Source organism: Coregonus clupeaformis, chromosome 8 (genome assembly GCF_020615455.1).
Source record: "Coregonus clupeaformis isolate EN_2021a chromosome 8, ASM2061545v1, whole genome shotgun sequence".
Classification (NCBI taxonomy): Eukaryota; Metazoa; Chordata; class Actinopteri; order Salmoniformes; family Salmonidae; genus Coregonus; species Coregonus clupeaformis.
In genome coordinates this window covers 8030871-8048091 of record NC_059199.1, presented here as the reverse complement: position 1 = coordinate 8048091, position 17221 = coordinate 8030871, and positions in this window count along the sequence as shown.

Here is a 17221-nt window from a genome sequence, read left to right as displayed (position 1 = left end):
CGGTACACTGTCCTTCTCTCAGCACAAATCAAAGCTGCAGGCTAAGGTTAAATCTAGACTTGGTTTCCTCTATCGTAATTGCTCCTCTTTCACCCCAGCTGCCAAACTAACCCTGATTCAGATGACCATCCTTGTCACGTCTCCTCCCGTTGCTCCCCTCAGGCGCTCTGATTCGCCGGTCTACTGAGCCACCGGTCTGAGCGCACCACCTCGGCAACACCGGAATGGAAACCCAATGCACCCTAATCACCTCCAGCGCTCCTGTACCTCATCATCTCATCACCACCCCTATATAGCCCTGGACTGTTCAGTGTTGTGTTGTATGTGATTGTTAGTGTCTTGTCGTGTACTCACACTTTGTTGTGCTCTTGCTCAGTGTTAAGTAAACCTTTACATTGTTGATTCCTGCGTCTGCGTCCTGCCTCTTCGTATCCTCAGTACTCGTCACAGAATCACACACCAATCACGAAGATGGATGCAACAGGTAATCCTCCTGGAGTTTCCCAGCGCCTCGACCAACACCAGCAGCAGATTGCCCAGCTGAACGCCGCCATGCAGGAAGTGCTCCAAACGCTGCATAAACTGACCATCGCTCCGGTTCCACCTCAGGGAGCGGCGAGTGCACCCAGTCCACCTCCTCCCGGGCTATCACCAACGTCTGAGGGACCCCTCGCCCTGCTAGAGTGCTATGACGGGAAAACGACAAAATGTAGAGGCTTCCTGCTACAGGTTTCACTGTATCTGGAGCATCAGCGTGGTGCATCTCCATCGGACCAAGCCAGGATAGCGCTGGTGATTTCACTACTGAAGGGAAAGACGCTGGGAAGGGCTACAGCAGTCTGGGAAGGAGGTGAGGCCACGGCGCTTCCCTACTCCATCTTCCTCGCTTGGTTCAGGGCAGTGTTCAATTATCCCACGGAGGGAAAGGACGGGGGTGAGTGTCTCCTCCGGCTACAACAGGGAGAGGGGGCCGCGTGCGAGTACGCCCTGAGTTTTCGCACGGTGGCGGCGTCTTCCGGCTGGAATGAGCGTGCTCTGTGCACTGCCTTCAGGAGAGGCTTACGGGAGGACATCACGACGGAACTCGCATGTCGGGATGACGAGATGGACCTTGATACCCTCATCGCCACGTCCATTTTTCTTGACGACATGTCGAGAGGCCGACGACGTTCCCAACACCTCCCGGAGCCTCGACGCTCACCCCATCTGAGCTATGGAAGCCGCCCTGCCTCCGAGTCCTCACCCATGGAGGTGGGCAGCACCCCCTACACCACCACGGACCACAGATCTCCTGGCGGCTCCCTATCTAGGTGGTATGACTCCTGTCGCCGCTCCGTGAGTGTTCCGTCATCACCTGTCACCAAACCATTGTTTTTAGTTCCCCTAATGGTGAATGGTTCTTCCTTCTCTTCGCTTTCCATGGCAATAATAGATTCCGGATCAGCGGGGAACCTTATTGATAGGGAGCTGGTCTCTGAATGGGGGTTGCCCACCATGACACTGCCTTCTCCGCTACACGTCACCTCGCTGGACAATAAACCACTTGGATCAGGCACAATTACGCACGTCATTCTCCCCATCACCATCACCATTCCCACACTACCGGAGCACCACGAGGAGCTGTCCTTCCACATCGTCCCTTCACCGGATCATTTTGGGATTGCCCTGGCTCAGACTACACAATCCCACCATCAATTGGATCACCAAGAGGATTACAGCCTGGTCCCCCTCATGCAGGAGGACCTGCCTGCCGGTGGTTTGTTGTTCCACGTCAGTGGAGAGTCCGGAGTCCGCCCTCCAGCCCAACATTCCACGTGAGTACGCAGATCTCTCCAATGTCTTCTCTGCCTCCAAGGCTAAGTGTCTCCCTCCTCACAGGCCCTGGGACTGCACCATTGACCTGCTGGAGGGACAACACCCCCCGAAGAGTCGCATTTACTCCCTCTCCATAGCGGAGACTGAGGCCATGGAGAAGTATGTGGCGGAGACCCTGAAACAGGGGTTCATCAGACACTCTACCTCTCCTGCCTCCGCCAGCTTCGTCTTCGTGGCCAAAAAAGACTGAGGACTGAGACCGTGCATTGACTACTGGGGGCTGAACACAGTCACCACCAAGTACCGGTACCCCCTCCCTCTGGTTCCGTCGGCCATCAAGCAGCTGTGAGGGGCCCGGTACTTTACCAAGTTGGACCTGAGGAGTGCCTACAACCTGATCCAAATCCGGGAAGGAGATGAGTGGAAGACTGCATTCAGCACTACCTCAGGCCACTATGAATACTGTGTCATGCCCTACGGCCTCGCCAACGCACCTTCCGTGTTCCAGTCCTTCGTCAATTACGTGTTCCAAGACATGCTGAGTAGACAGGTGGTGGTGTACATCGACGATATCCTGATCTACTCAGCTACGTTCGAGGAGCACGTCAGGGACGTCAGAGCGGTCCTACTCCGCCTCCGGGAACACAGCCTGTTGGTGAAGGGGGAGAAATGCGAATTCCACCAACAGGCCATCTCCTTCCTGGGATACAGGATCAGTCCTCAGGGGGTGTTCATGGAAAGAGCGAAGACGGACGTTGTCAGGTCATGGCCAGTCTCACCACCATCAAGGCCCTACAGAGCTTCCTGGGCTTCTCAAATTTCTACCGGCATTTCATCAGGTCCTTCAGCTCCATAGCCGCCCCGCTCACCTCTCTCCTTAAGGGGGGGGGCTCAGAAGCTGGCTTGGAACCCTGAGGCTGACGCTGCCTTCAAGAGGCTGAAGGAGAGGTTCACCACAGCGCCCCTCCTAAAACACCCAGATCCAGCTTGTCCTTTCATCCTGGAGGTGGACGCATCTGAGGAGGGCGTGGGTTGGGTCCTCTCCCAGTGGCAAGGTAAGCCAGAGAGAATGTACCCCTGTGCTTTCTTCTCGAAAAAGCTTACCCCCGCAGAGAGGAATTTTGGAGTTGGAGACAGGGAGCTGTTGGCGGTGGTTCTCGCTCTGGAGGAATGGAGACATTGGCTGGAGGGCGCAGTACATCCATTCCGGATTCTCACTGACCACCGGAATTTGGAGCACATACGGGCAGCGAAACGGATGAACTCTCATCAAGCCAGGTGGGCCCAATTTCTTACTCGCTTTCAGTTTATTCTGTCCTACCGCCCAGGATCCCAGAATGTGAAAGCCGACGCAATCTCCAGGATGCACCATACCGGAGAAAGGAAGGATCTGGGGGGTCCTATCCTGCCTCCGTCTCTCATTGTGGCACCTGTCATTTGGGATGTGGACGAAGACATCCGCCTGGCGGCTCAGGAGGACCCAGCGCCTGCCAACGCCCCTCCGGGGCGCGTGTATGTACCCACCAGGGTCCGTGACCGCCTGCTGATCTGGGCGCACACCACCCTTACGGCAGGGCACTCCGGTATGATGCGCACCCTACATTCTCTCTCACAAACATACTGGTGGCCCACCTTGGGTACTGATGTCTCCCGCTATATCAACTCCTGTTCCGTATGTGCCCAAACGAAGACACCTTGGAATGCCCCAGCAGGCAAACTAGTTCCTCTCCCAGTGCCTCAGCGACCTTGGTCACACCTGTCCATAGACTTTGTCACCGACCTCCCACGTTCTGACGACTTCACCACACTCCTGGTGGTCGTAGATCGTTTCTCCAAATCATGCCATATTTTGCCACTAACTGGTCTTCCTTCTGCTCTCCAGGTCGCTGAGGTCCTGTTCCAACAGCTCTTCCGGCATTATGGACTTCCGGAGGACATCGTCTTGGACCGTGGGCCCCAATTCCCCTCCCGTGTGTGGAAGGCTTTCCTGGAGAAGATCGGGCCACGGCCATCCTCACTTCCGGGGATAGGCCTCAGTCGAATGGGCAGGTGGAGCGTAGGAACCAGGAGCTGGGGAGGTTTCTTCGTTGCCACTGTCAGGCCTGGCAGGTTTCTACCCTGGGCAGAATATGCCCAGAACTCCCTCGTTCACTCCTCCACAGGGCTCACTCCCTTCCAGCGCGTCCTGGGATACCAGCCGGCCCTGGCTCCTTGGAAACCCAGCTAGACCGATGCGCCGGCTGTCAACGAGTGGTTCCGCAGGGCCGGAAAGGTCTGAGACGCCGCCCATGTCCATCTCCAGAGGGCCATTCGTCGGCAGAAGGACCAAGCTGACCGCCACCGCAGTGAGGCCCCCGTTTTACAGCCTGGTGATCGTGTCTGGCTGTCCACAAAAAACCTCTCCCTCCGCCTGCCCTGCAAGAAACTGAGCCCCCGGTTTGTGGGGCCATTTAAGGTCCTCCGCCGGATAAATTAGGTATCATACTGGCTGCTCCTTCCCCCTCACTACCGTGACTCACCCACTTTTCTTGTGTCTCTCCTCAGGCCGGTGGTTCCTGGTCCTCAAGTGGATGCCGTCCCCTGGGGTACGCCCCTGGACATTGACGGGAGTCCGGCGTATGCGGTGAGGGACCTGCTGGACTCCAGGTTCCGTGGGGTACGGCTCCGTTACCTGGTGGACTGGGAGGGGTATGGTCCGGAGGAGAGGAGCTGGGTTCCGGCTGGGGACGTTCTGGACCCCAACCTAATTCGGGACTTCCACCGTCGCCACCCTGACCGGCCCACTCCTCGTCCTCGGGGTCGTCCTCTTTGGCGGCGATTTAAAAAATATATATTTTAAATCCCATCCCCCATCCCCGCAGGAGACCTTTTGGTAAGCCGTCATTGTATATAAGAATTTGTAATTAACTCACTTGCCTCGTTAAATAAATAAATAAAATAAAAATGACTAGAGAGAGATTGTCAACGAATACAGCAAAGATATACTGTTTTATTGAGTGAGTTCATGTTTAAGTTCTTACTCAGCACCGTCAACACTTTGTATTCAACACTTTTATAAGCCATAAAAATCACGTTCTTCCTATTTCCACTCAGCGCTATAACAAGCACTGCAGCAGTAATGAATGAGTAGGAAAGTGTATCGATAGGCTTGCATTGTTGTTATTATTAGCGGTTTGGGTATTTTTTAATATCGAGGAATATTTCACTTTCTCTGTTCATAGGAGTAACAACATGAATTTGTGCATGAGGCAGAAATAATGCGGTGCGACTCGAGTTTCGCCATCAGCTGGAAGACGGTGTCCCTTTTTGGTCAGTGTCAGTGGAGGAAAGGGAGAGCTGAGTGATGTTGAGAGGCGGACCCTCAGTCTGCTGTTCTCTCCCTCCGCTGAGACTGACCATCAGATCCAGGCACCATCAGTCCAGTAAAATAAGAATACATTTAAATGTATGCTCACTCAACTGTGCCTTACAAGTAATACAACAACAGATCTAGTACCAGTGTGATCATATAGCCTACCTCAAATTTTGAAATATAATTTTAAAAAATGTCCTGAACCACAATGCATTCATTGGCAAGGCAATTCAAGCAAAGCCAATATGCGGTGATAATGTATTGGGCCTATAGCTTACTGCTAAAACCTCAATGCTACAGTACTGTTTTTAATTGGTTAATGTTGCAAAGGCTTACGTTTTTTAAGTAATGTTAAAAAATAATTCTGAACGGGAGATCTTGGCTTGCATTTTGACTCAGAAAAGGTTGGTGACCACTGTTCTAGAGTTTTCCCTCTTAACACTATCAACGTTTCCCTTTACTGTGGCAATTGTGATCGAATCAACGCAATATTAGCCACTTTCAATGCAACATACCGAAACAAAATGAACTATGCAAGAGATTTTGTTGTAGGCAGAATGCATCGGAGTAGGATTCTATTGCATTGACACCTTCTACTCAGCCCGTACTATACACAGACCGGTGCGGCATAAACAATCAGAGCTGCAGTAGGCCTATATGCAAATAGACCATTGCCATATATGGATCTGTGCCATTTACTTTGAACTGGACTGTGTTTACAGCATGAGCGGTCGTGAGTAGATGCACTTGTTTTGAGATCACATGAGAGCTGCATGTAGCCACGTGTGCACATTTTGTTCATATTCTTTGTTAGTTACTGAGTTATTAGCCCAGTTATAGATAATGTGTAGTCAGCAATAGGGGAGTGATTATTTTCCTACAAGAGCACAAAATAGGCTTGAATAAGCTAAGTAGCCAATAGGCTGAGGGTAGCATAATTTGTCTTGAAAATGGCTGTCTAGCAATGATCAACAACCAACTTGACAGAGCTTGAATCATTTTTTAAATAATAATGTGCAAATATTGTACAATCCAGGTGTGCAAAGCTCTTAGAGACTTACCCAGAAAGACTCACAGCTGCAATCGCTGCCAAAGGTGTGTCACGGTTTCGGCCGAGGCTGCTCCTCCTCCTGGTTCGGGCAGGCTTCGGCGGTCGTCGTCTCCGGAGTACTAGCTGCCACCGATCTATGTTTCATGTTCGTTTGGTTTGGTCTTGATGTTGCACACCTGTGTCTAGTTAGTCCTCGTTAGTGTTCTATTTAGTTCTCGTTGTGTGTGTCTGTGTTTGTGTGTTATTGTTTCGCTGTCGTGTTTTGTGCGCTACTGTTTGCCTTGTGCATTTTCGTATTTTCCTCCTCTGTGTTAGGAGGTTTATTTACGCACTGTTTTGTGCGCCTTTTGGTGTTCGCCTGTGTGCGGACTTTCTCGCCTCCGGGCGTTTGACTCGTGAATTTGAGTGTGCCGTTCACTAAAGTCTATTGGACTTATCTTTCTGCGTCCTGCATCTGATTCCTGCACCACACCCACCTACAGCACCCACTGACAGAATAACACACCATTATGGAATCAGCAGGATCGGCTGTGACACCTGTGTCGCTCGAGGAGCATATCCATTGGCAGGAGGGCCAGATAAGACAACTGGAGACCGCTCTACAGGACGTGATCAACACCCTGCACCGATGGGAAGCCAGCAGGGTACCCACACCTCCACCTACCCTGTCCACCCCATCGGCCGGTCCACCAGCCCCAGGTCCGGAACCCAGGAGGATTCGGCTCTCGCTCCCGAGGGCGTATGACGGAACAGCTGCCGGGTGTCAGGGGTTCCTCCTGCAGGTGGAGCTCTACCTGGCCACGGGACACGAGGCGTTTCCGCCCTCATCTCCTGTCTCTCGGGAAAGGCGTTGGAGTGGGCTAACGCCGAGTGGAGGAAGATGGACGCCAACACCATCTCCTACGCCGAGTTCTCCCGCCGCTTCAAGGCCGTGTTTGACCATCCACCTGAGGGCAAAGCGGCGGGGAGCGGCTAGTCCACTTGAGACAGGGGAGGAGGAGCGCACAGGCGTTTGCTTTGGAGTACCGGACTCTAGCGGCGGATGCAGGGTGGAATGAACGGGCTCTCATTGACCATTTTCGGTGTAGCCTCCGGGAGGACGTTCAACGAGAGTTGGCCTGCAGGGATACCCATCTGACTTTCGACCAGTTGGTTGATATGTCCATCCGTTTAGACACCCTGCTGGCCACCCGTGGACGTCCCGAGGGGGTCCGTCCATTCCGCCCTCCGGCACCTCCGAGCCGAGCCCTATGGAGCTCGGGGGTGCCGCGCTAGAGAACGGAGTAGGAGGAGCCCGAGGGGGCCTGTCTCCTGCACCAAGTGCGGTCGTGGAGGGCACACTGCGGCCAGGTGCTGGGGAGGGTTCTCCGGGGGAGAGGACAACAGGCCACGCACTGGGGGCCTCCCAGGTGAGTAGACGCCCCACCTACCCAGAGCTTTCTGTTGCGCACTTTTGTATACCTGTTGGTTTTCCACAGGTTGCACCTCATTCCCAGCATAAGGCGCTAGTAGATTCAGGCGCAGCTGGGAATTTTGTTGATCTAAAGTTTTGTTTAGAGTTAGGGATCCCTCTCCTACCCGTTGACAAACCTTTTCCCGTTCATGCCTTAGATAGCCGTCCGTTGGGGTCGGGGTTGATCAGGGAAGTCACAGCGCCACTTAGGATGTGTGCGCAGGGGGTCATGAAGAGACTATACAGCTGTATCTGATCGACTCTCCTGCGTACCCAGTGGTGCTGGGGATTCCCTGGTTAAGCACCCATAACCCTGCTATTTCGTGGCAACAGAGGGCTCTCGATGGGTGGTCTGCTCAGTGTGAGGGGCGATGTCTGGGTGTTTCCGTGGGGGCGACTTCGGTGGAAAGTCCAAACCAAGTGCCCGCATTGCACATTCCGCCTGAATATGGGGATTTAGCTCTTGTGTTTAGCAAAACTAGGGCGACGCAGTTGCCTCCCCATAGACAGGGGGATTGTGCGATTGATCTCCAGGCAGGAGCACCATGTGTATCCTTTGTCTCAAGAGGAGAGAAAAGCTATGGAGACCTACATAGCCGAATCTTTGAGACAGGGATACATTCGGCCTTCCACTTCCCCCGCCTCTTCGAGTTTCTTTTTTGTGAAAAAGAAAGATGGAGGGTTGCGCCCGTGCATTGATTACCGTGGTCTCAATCAGATTACTGTGAAATACAGTTATCCACTCCCTCTGATTGCGACCATGATGGAGTCATTGCATGGGGCGCGGTTTTTCACAAAATTGGATCTCAGGAGCGCGTATAACTTGGTGCGCATTAGGGAGGGCGATGAATGGAAAACAGCGTTTAGTACCACGTCAGGTCATTTCGAATATCTTGTCATGCCATATGGGTTGATGAATGGTCCATCAGTCTTTCAATCCTTCGTAGATGACATTTTCCGGGATATGCAGGGACAAGGGGTGGTCGTGTACATTGATGATATTCTGGTGTACTCGTCTACCCGAGCCGAGCATGTAACCCTGGTGCGACGTGTATTGAGGAGGCTGTTGGAGCACGACCTATATGTCAAGGCAGAGAAATGTCTGTTTTTCCAGGAATCGGTCTCCCTTTTTGGGTTATCGGTTGTCCGCGTCAGGGGTGAGTATGGAGGTGGATCGTGTGTCCGCTGTGCGTAATTGGCAAACTCCAACCACTGTAAAAGAGGTGCAGCAGTTCTTGGGCTTTGCGAATTACTACCGGAGGTTTATCCGGGGTTTTGGACAGGTGGCAGCTCCCATCACGTCCCCTTCTGAAAGGGGGTCCGGTGCGCCTGCGGTGGTCAGCTGATGCGGACAGGGCCTTTGGGAGACTGAAGGACCTGTTTACGTCGGGCTCCGGTGCTGGCGCATCCGGATCCCACAATTCCCTTTCAGGTTGAGGTGGACGCGTCTGAGGCTGGTATAGGGGCCGTGCTCTCTCAACGGTCCGGCTCGCACCTAAACTCCGCCCCTGTGCTTTTTACTCCAAAAGGCTCAGCCCGGCGGAGCGTAACTATGATGTTGGGGACAGGGAGCTGTTAGCTGTAGTTCAGGCCCTTAAGGTGTGGAGGCATTGGCTTGAGGGGGCTCAACACCCTTTCCTCATTTTGACTGACCATCGGAACCTGGAGTACATTCGGGCAGCGAGGAGACTGAACCCTCGCCAGGCTCGATGGAGTATGTTTCTCACCAGGTTCGTATTTAAAATCACGTACATCCCTGGGTCCCAGAATGGCAAGGCAGATGCACTGTCCCGGCGGTATGACACGGAGGAGAGGTCCGTTGAGCCTACTCCCATACTACCGGAGTCTTGCCTTGTGGCACCGGTGGTGTGGGAGGTCGATGCCGAGATCGAGCGAGCGTTGCGTGCACGACCCCAGCCCTCCACAATGTCCTGAGGGTCGGAGGTACGTTCCGCTCGAGATTCGGGATCGACTCATCTACTGGGCTCACACGTCACCCTCCTCAGGACATCCGGGTATTGGCCGGACAGTGCATTGCCTTAGCACTAAATACTGGTGGCCTACTTTGGCTAGGGATGTGAGGGTTTACGTCTCCTCCTGCTCGGTGTGCGCCCAGTGTGGCGCCCCGACATCTGCCCAGGGGTAAGTTACAGCCCCTACCCGTTCCACAACGACCATGGTCCCACCTCTCGGTGGATTTTGTAACAGACCTTCCCCTCTCTCAGGGGAATACCACCATCCTGGTCGTTGTGGACCGGTTCTCTAAGGCCTGTCGTCTTCTCCCTATGTCGGGTCTTCCTACTGCCCTACAGACCGCTGAGGCCCTATTTACCCACGTCTTCCGGCATTACGGGGTCCCCGAGGATATAGTGTCTGATCGAGGCCCCCAGTTTACCTCCCGTGTGTGGAGAGCGTTTATGGAGCGTTTGGGGGTCTCGGTTAGCCTTACCTCGGGGTACCACCCGAGAGTAACGGGCAGGTGGAACGTGTCAACCAGGATGTGGGTAGGTTTCTGAGGTCGTATTGCCAGGACCGGCCTGAGGAGTGGGCGCGTTACATTCCCTGGGCCGAGATGGCCCAGAACTCTCTCCGCCACTCCTCTACTAACCTAACCCCTTTTCAATGTGTATTAGGTTACCAGCCGGTTCTGGCACCGTGGCAGCAGAGCCAGATCGAGGCCCCCTGCGGTGGATGATTGGATGAGGCGCTCGGAAGAGACGTGGAACGCTGCCCACGTCCACCTGCAGCGGGCCGTCCTTCGTCACAAGGCGAGCGCCGATCTCCACCGCAGTGAGGGGCCGGTGTACGCACCCGGAGATCGAGTCTGGCTCTCTACCAGAAACCTGCCCCTCCGCCTGCCCTGCCGGAAGCTGGGTCGGGCGGTTTATGGGGCCCCTTTAAAGTCCTGAGAAGATTGAACGAGGTGTGTTATAGGTTACATCTACCTGTTGAATATAAGAATATTAACCCCTCGTTCCATGTGTCTCTTCTCAGGCCGGTGGTAGCTGGTCCACTCCAGGACAATGAGATAGGAGAGACTCCTCCGCCCCCCCATTGGACATCGAGGGGGCTCCGCGTACACCGTTCGGTCCATCTTGGACTCCAGACGCCGGATGGGGGTCTCCAGTATCTCGTGGAGTGGGAGGGGTACGGCCCGGAGGAGCGGTGCTGGGTGCCGCGGAGGGACATCCTAGACCCATCTCTCCTGTCGGAGTTCCACCGGGACCATCCCGCGCGCCCTGCTCCGCGTCCTCCTGGTCGTCCCCCGAGGCCGGGGTCGGCGCACGGCTGGAGCCGCGCGTCAAGGGGGGTACTGTCACGGTTTCGGCCGAGGCTGCTCCTCCTCCTGGTTCGGGCAGGCTTCGGCGGTCGTCGTCTCCGGAGTACTAGCTGCCACCGATCTATGTTTCATGTTCGTTTGGTTTGGTCTTGATGTTGCACACCTGTGTCTAGTTAGTCCTCGTTAGTGTTCTATTTAGTTCTCGTTGTGTGTGTCTGTGTTTGTGTGTTATTGTTTCGCTGTCGTGTTTTGTGCGCTACTGTTTGCCTTGTGCATTTTCGTATTTTCCTCCTCTGTGTTAGGAGGTTTATTTACGCACTGTTTTGTGCGCCTTTTGGTGTTCGCCTGTGTGCGGACTTTCTCGCCTCCGGGCGTTTGACTCGTGAATTTGAGTGTGCCGTTCACTAAAGTCTATTGGACTTATCTTTCTGCGTCCTGCATCTGATTCCTGCACCACACCCACCTACAGCACCCACTGACAGAATAACACACCATTATGGAATCAGCAGGATCGGCTGTGACACCTGTGTCGCTCGAGGAGCATATCCATTGGCAGGAGGGCCAGATAAGACAACTGGAGACCGCTCTACAGGACGTGATCAACACCCTGCACCGATGGGAAGCCAGCAGGGTACCCACACCTCCACCTACCCTGTCCACCCCATCGGCCGGTCCACCAGCCCCAGGTCCGGAACCCAGGAGGATTCGGCTCTCGCTCCCGAGGGCGTATGACGGAACAGCTGCCGGGTGTCAGGGGTTCCTCCTGCAGGTGGAGCTCTACCTGGCCACGGGACACGAGAGCGTTTCCGCCCTCATCTCCTGTCTCTCGGGAAAGGCGTTGGAGTGGGCTAACGCCGAGTGGAGGAAGATGGACGCCAACACCATCTCCTACGCCGAGTTCTCCCGCCGCTTCAAGGCCGTGTTTGACCATCCACCTGAGGGCAAAGCGGCGGGGGAGCGGCTAGTCCACTTGAGACAGGGGAGGAGGAGCGCACAGGCGTTTGCTTTGGAGTACCGGACTCTAGCGGCGGATGCAGGGTGGAATGAACGGGCTCTCATTGACCATTTTCGGTGTAGCCTCCGGGAGGACGTTCAACGAGAGTTGGCCTGCAGGGATACCCATCTGACTTTCGACCAGTTGGTTGATATGTCCATCCGTTTAGACACCCTGCTGGCCACCCGTGGACGTCCCGAGGGGGGTCCGTCCATTCCGCCCTCCGGCACCTCCGAGCCGAGCCCTATGGAGCTCGGGGGTGCCGGCGCTAGAGAACGGAGTAGGAGGAGCCCGAGGGGGCCTGTCTCCTGCACCAAGTGCGGTCGTGGAGGGCACACTGCGGCCAGGTGCTGGGGAGGGTTCTCCGGGGGAGAGGACAACAGGCCACGCACTGGGGGGGCCTCCCAGGTGAGTAGACGCCCCACCTACCCAGAGCTTTCTGTTGCGCACTTTTGTATACCTGTTGGTTTTCCACAGGTTGCACCTCATTCCCAGCATAAGGCGCTAGTAGATTCAGGCGCAGCTGGGAATTTTGTTGATCGAAAGTTTTGTTTAGAGTTAGGGATCCCTCTCCTACCCGTTGACAAACCTTTTCCCGTTCATGCCTTAGATAGCCGTCCGTTGGGGTCGGGGTTGATCAGGGAAGTCACAGCGCCACTTAGGATGTGTGCGCAGGGGGGTCATGAAGAGACTATACAGCTGTATCTGATCGACTCTCCTGCGTACCCAGTGGTGCTGGGGATTCCCTGGTTAAGCACCCATAACCCTGCTATTTCGTGGCAACAGAGGGCTCTCGATGGGTGGTCTGCTCAGTGTGAGGGGCGATGTCTGGGTGTTTCCGTGGGGGCGACTTCGGTGGAAAGTCCAAACCAAGTGCCCGCATTGCACATTCCGCCTGAATATGGGGATTTAGCTCTTGTGTTTAGCAAAACTAGGGCGACGCAGTTGCCTCCCCATAGACAGGGGGATTGTGCGATTGATCTCCAGGCAGGAGCACCATGTGTATCCTTTGTCTCAAGAGGAGAGAAAAGCTATGGAGACCTACATAGCCGAATCTTTGAGACAGGGATACATTCGGCCTTCCACTTCCCCCGCCTCTTCGAGTTTCTTTTTTGTGAAAAAGAAAGATGGAGGGTTGCGCCCGTGCATTGATTACCGTGGTCTCAATCAGATTACTGTGAAATACAGTTATCCACTCCCTCTGATTGCGACCATGATGGAGTCATTGCATGGGGCGCGGTTTTTCACAAAATTGGATCTCAGGAGCGCGTATAACTTGGTGCGCATTAGGGAGGGCGATGAATGGAAAACAGCGTTTAGTACCACGTCAGGTCATTTCGAATATCTTGTCATGCCATATGGGTTGATGAATGGTCCATCAGTCTTTCAATCCTTCGTAGATGACATTTTCCGGGATATGCAGGGACAAGGGGTGGTCGTGTACATTGATGATATTCTGGTGTACTCGTCTACCCGAGCCGAGCATGTAACCCTGGTGCGACGTGTATTGAGGAGGCTGTTGGAGCACGACCTATATGTCAAGGCAGAGAAATGTCTGTTTTTCCAGGAATCGGTCTCCTTTTTGGGTTATCGGTTGTCCGCGTCAGGGGTGAGTATGGAGGTGGATCGTGTGTCCGCTGTGCGTAATTGGCAAACTCCAACCACTGTAAAAGAGGTGCAGCAGTTCTTGGGCTTTGCGAATTACTACCGGAGGTTTATCCGGGGTTTTGGACAGGTGGCAGCTCCCATCACGTCCCTTCTGAAAGGGGGTCCGGTGCGCCTGCGGTGGTCAGCTGATGCGGACAGGGCCTTTGGGAGACTGAAGGACCTGTTTACGTCGGCTCCGGTGCTGGCGCATCCGGATCCCACAATTCCCTTTCAGGTTGAGGTGGACGCGTCTGAGGCTGGTATAGGGGCCGTGCTCTCTCAACGGTCCGGCTCGCCACCTAAACTCCGCCCCTGTGCTTTTTACTCCAAAAGGCTCAGCCCGGCGGAGCGTAACTATGATGTTGGGGACAGGGAGCTGTTAGCTGTAGTTCAGGCCCTTAAGGTGTGGAGGCATTGGCTTGAGGGGGCTCAACACCCTTTCCTCATTTTGACTGACCATCGGAACCTGGAGTACATTCGGGCAGCGAGGAGACTGAACCCTCGCCAGGCTCGATGGAGTATGTTTCTCACCAGGTTCGTATTTAAAATCACGTACATCCCTGGGTCCCAGAATGGCAAGGCAGATGCACTGTCCCGGCGGTATGACACGGAGGAGAGGTCCGTTGAGCCTACTCCCATACTACCGGAGTCTTGCCTTGTGGCACCAAATACTTATTTTCCACCATAATTTGCAAATAAATTCATAAAAAATCCTACAATTTGTCTTTCAATTTGTCTTTCATAGTTGACGTGTACCTATGATGAAAATTACAGGCCTCTCTCATCTTTTTAAGTGGGAGAACTTGCACAAATAGTGGCTGACTAAATACTTTTTTCCCCCACTGTATGTAACTCTGTGTTGTTGTTTTTATCGCACTGCTTTGCTTTATCTTGGCCAGGTCGCAGTTGTAAATGAGAACTTGTTCTCAACTGGCTTACCTGGTTAAATAAAGGTTAAATAAAATAAATAAATACATTTGGGGAGTTTCTCCAATTCTTCTCTGCAGATACTCTCAAGCTCTGTCAGGTTGAATGGGGAGCGTCGCTGCACAGCTATTTTCAGGTCTCTCCAGAGATGTTAGATCAGGTTCAAGTCAGGGCTCTGGCTGGGCCACTCAAGGACATTCAGAGACTTGTCCGAAGCCACTCCTGCATTGTCTTGGCTGTGTGCTTAGGGTCGTTGTCCTGTTGAAAGGTGAACCTTCGCCCCAGTCTGAGGTCCTGAGCGTTCTGGAGCAGGTTTTCATCAAGGATCTCTCTGTACTTTGCTCCGTTCATCTTTCCCTCGATCCTGACTAGTCTAACCGGGTCCCTGTCGCTGAAAAACATCCCCACAGCATGATGCTGCCACCACCATGCTTCATCGTAGGGAATGTGCCAGGTTCCCTCCAGATGTGAAGCTTGGCATTCAGGCCAAAGAGTTCAATCTTGGTTTCATCAGACCAGAGAATCTTGTTTCTCATGGTCCGAGAGTCCTTTAGGTGCTTTTTGGCAAACTCCAAGCGAGCTGTCATGTGTATTTTACAGAGGAGTGGCTTCCGTCTGGCCACTCTACCATAAAGGCCTGATTGGTGGAGTGCTGCAGAGATGGTTGTCCTTCTGGAAGGTTCTCCCATCTCCACAGAGGAACTCTGGAGGTCTGTCATAGTGACCATCGGGTTCTTGGTCACCTCCCTGACCAAGGCCCATCTCCCCCGATTGCCCAGTTTGGCCGGGCGGACAGTTCTTGGAAGAGTTTTGGTGGTTCCAAACTTCTTCCATTTAAGAATGATGGAGGCCACTGTGTTCTTGGGGACCTTCAATGCTGCAGACGTTTTTTGGTACCCTTCCCCAGATCTGTGCCTCGACACAATCCTGTCTCAGAGCTCTACGGACAATTCCTTCAACCTCATGGCTTGGTTTTTGCTCTAACATGCACTGTCAACTGTGGGACCTTATATAGACAGGTGTGTGCCTTTCCAACTCATGTCCAATCAATTGAATTTACCACAGGCGGACTCCAATCAAGTTATAGAAACATCTCAAGGATGATCAATGGAAACAGGATGCACCTTAGCTCAATTTCGAGTCTCATAGCAAAGGGTCTGAATACTTATGTAAATAAGGTATTTTTGTTTTTAATTGTGAATACATTTGCACAAAAAAATTGAACGGTCATCCAACTCGGAATTCCAACTCAGGAACTCTCGCCTCTTTCTAGAGCTCCGACTTTCCGACCTGAAGAAAGCTGACGTCATGATTTGACCCTGAGTTGTCTTAAGCACCATAAGTCAGTCGAGTAAACCATCCCTTCACCTCGTTTTGTTATAACATGTTTGGTCTAACATATGCTTACGTGACTAACCAGAATGCATTGTATGATGTCAACAAACATGGCGCCACACATAGCTGGCAAATAGCTTAGCATTAGCTCATCATAACCAGTACAACCTTCAAAAAAGTATTTGACACACATCATATGTGTCCATTTCAATCTATGCAAGAATCGGAATGCATGATTTGTCACCAGTACTTGAAAACGTGAATAAAACAGTAAATACATAATGCTCCATACATACAGTTGAAGTTGGAAGTTTACATACACTTAGGTTGGAGTCATTAAAACTCGTTTTTCAACCACTCCACAAATTTCTTGTTAACAAACTATAGTTTTGGCAAGTCGGTTAAGACATCTACTTTGTGCATGACACAAGTAATTTTTCCAATAATTGTTTACAGACAGATTATTTCACTTATAATTCACTGTATCACAATTCCAGTGGGTCAGAAGTTTACATACACTAAGTTGACTGTGCCTTTAAACAGCTTGGAAAATTCCAGAAAATGATATTTACATTTACATTTTAGTCATTTAGCAGACGCTCTTATCCAGAGCGACTTACAGTTAGTGAGTGCATACATTACCTATCATGGCTTTAAAAGCTTCTGATAGGCTGACATCATGTGAGTCAATTGGAGGTGTACCTGTGGATGTATTTCAAGGCCTACCTTCAAACTCAGTGCCTCTTTGCTTGACATCATGGGAAAATCAAAAGAAATCAGCCAAGACCTCAGAAAAAAATATATAGACCTCCACAAGTCTGGTTCATCCTTGGGAGCAATTTCCAAACGCCTGAAGGTACCACGTTCATCTGTACAAACAATAGTACACAAGTATAAACACCATGGGACCACAGCCGTCATACCCCTCAGGAAGGAGACGTGTTCTGTCTCCTAGAGATGAACGTACTTTGGTGCGAAAAGTGCAAATCAATCCCAGAACAACAGCAAAGGACCTTGTGAAGATGCTGGAGGAAACAGGTACAAAAGTATCTATATCCACAGTAAAACGAGTCCTATATCGACATAACCTTAAAGGCCGCTCAGCAAGGAAGAAGCCACTGCTCCAAAACTGCCATAAAATAGCCAGACTACGGTTTGCAACTGCACATGGGGACAAAGATCGTACTTTTTGGAGAAATGTCCTCTGGTCTGATGAAACAAAAATAGAACTGTTTGGCCATAATGACCATTGTTATGTTTGGAGGAAAAAGGGGGGGCTTGCAAGCCGAAGAACACCATCCCAACCGTGAAGCACGGGGGTGGCAGCATCATGCTGTGGGGGTGCTTTGCTGCAGGAGGGACTGGTG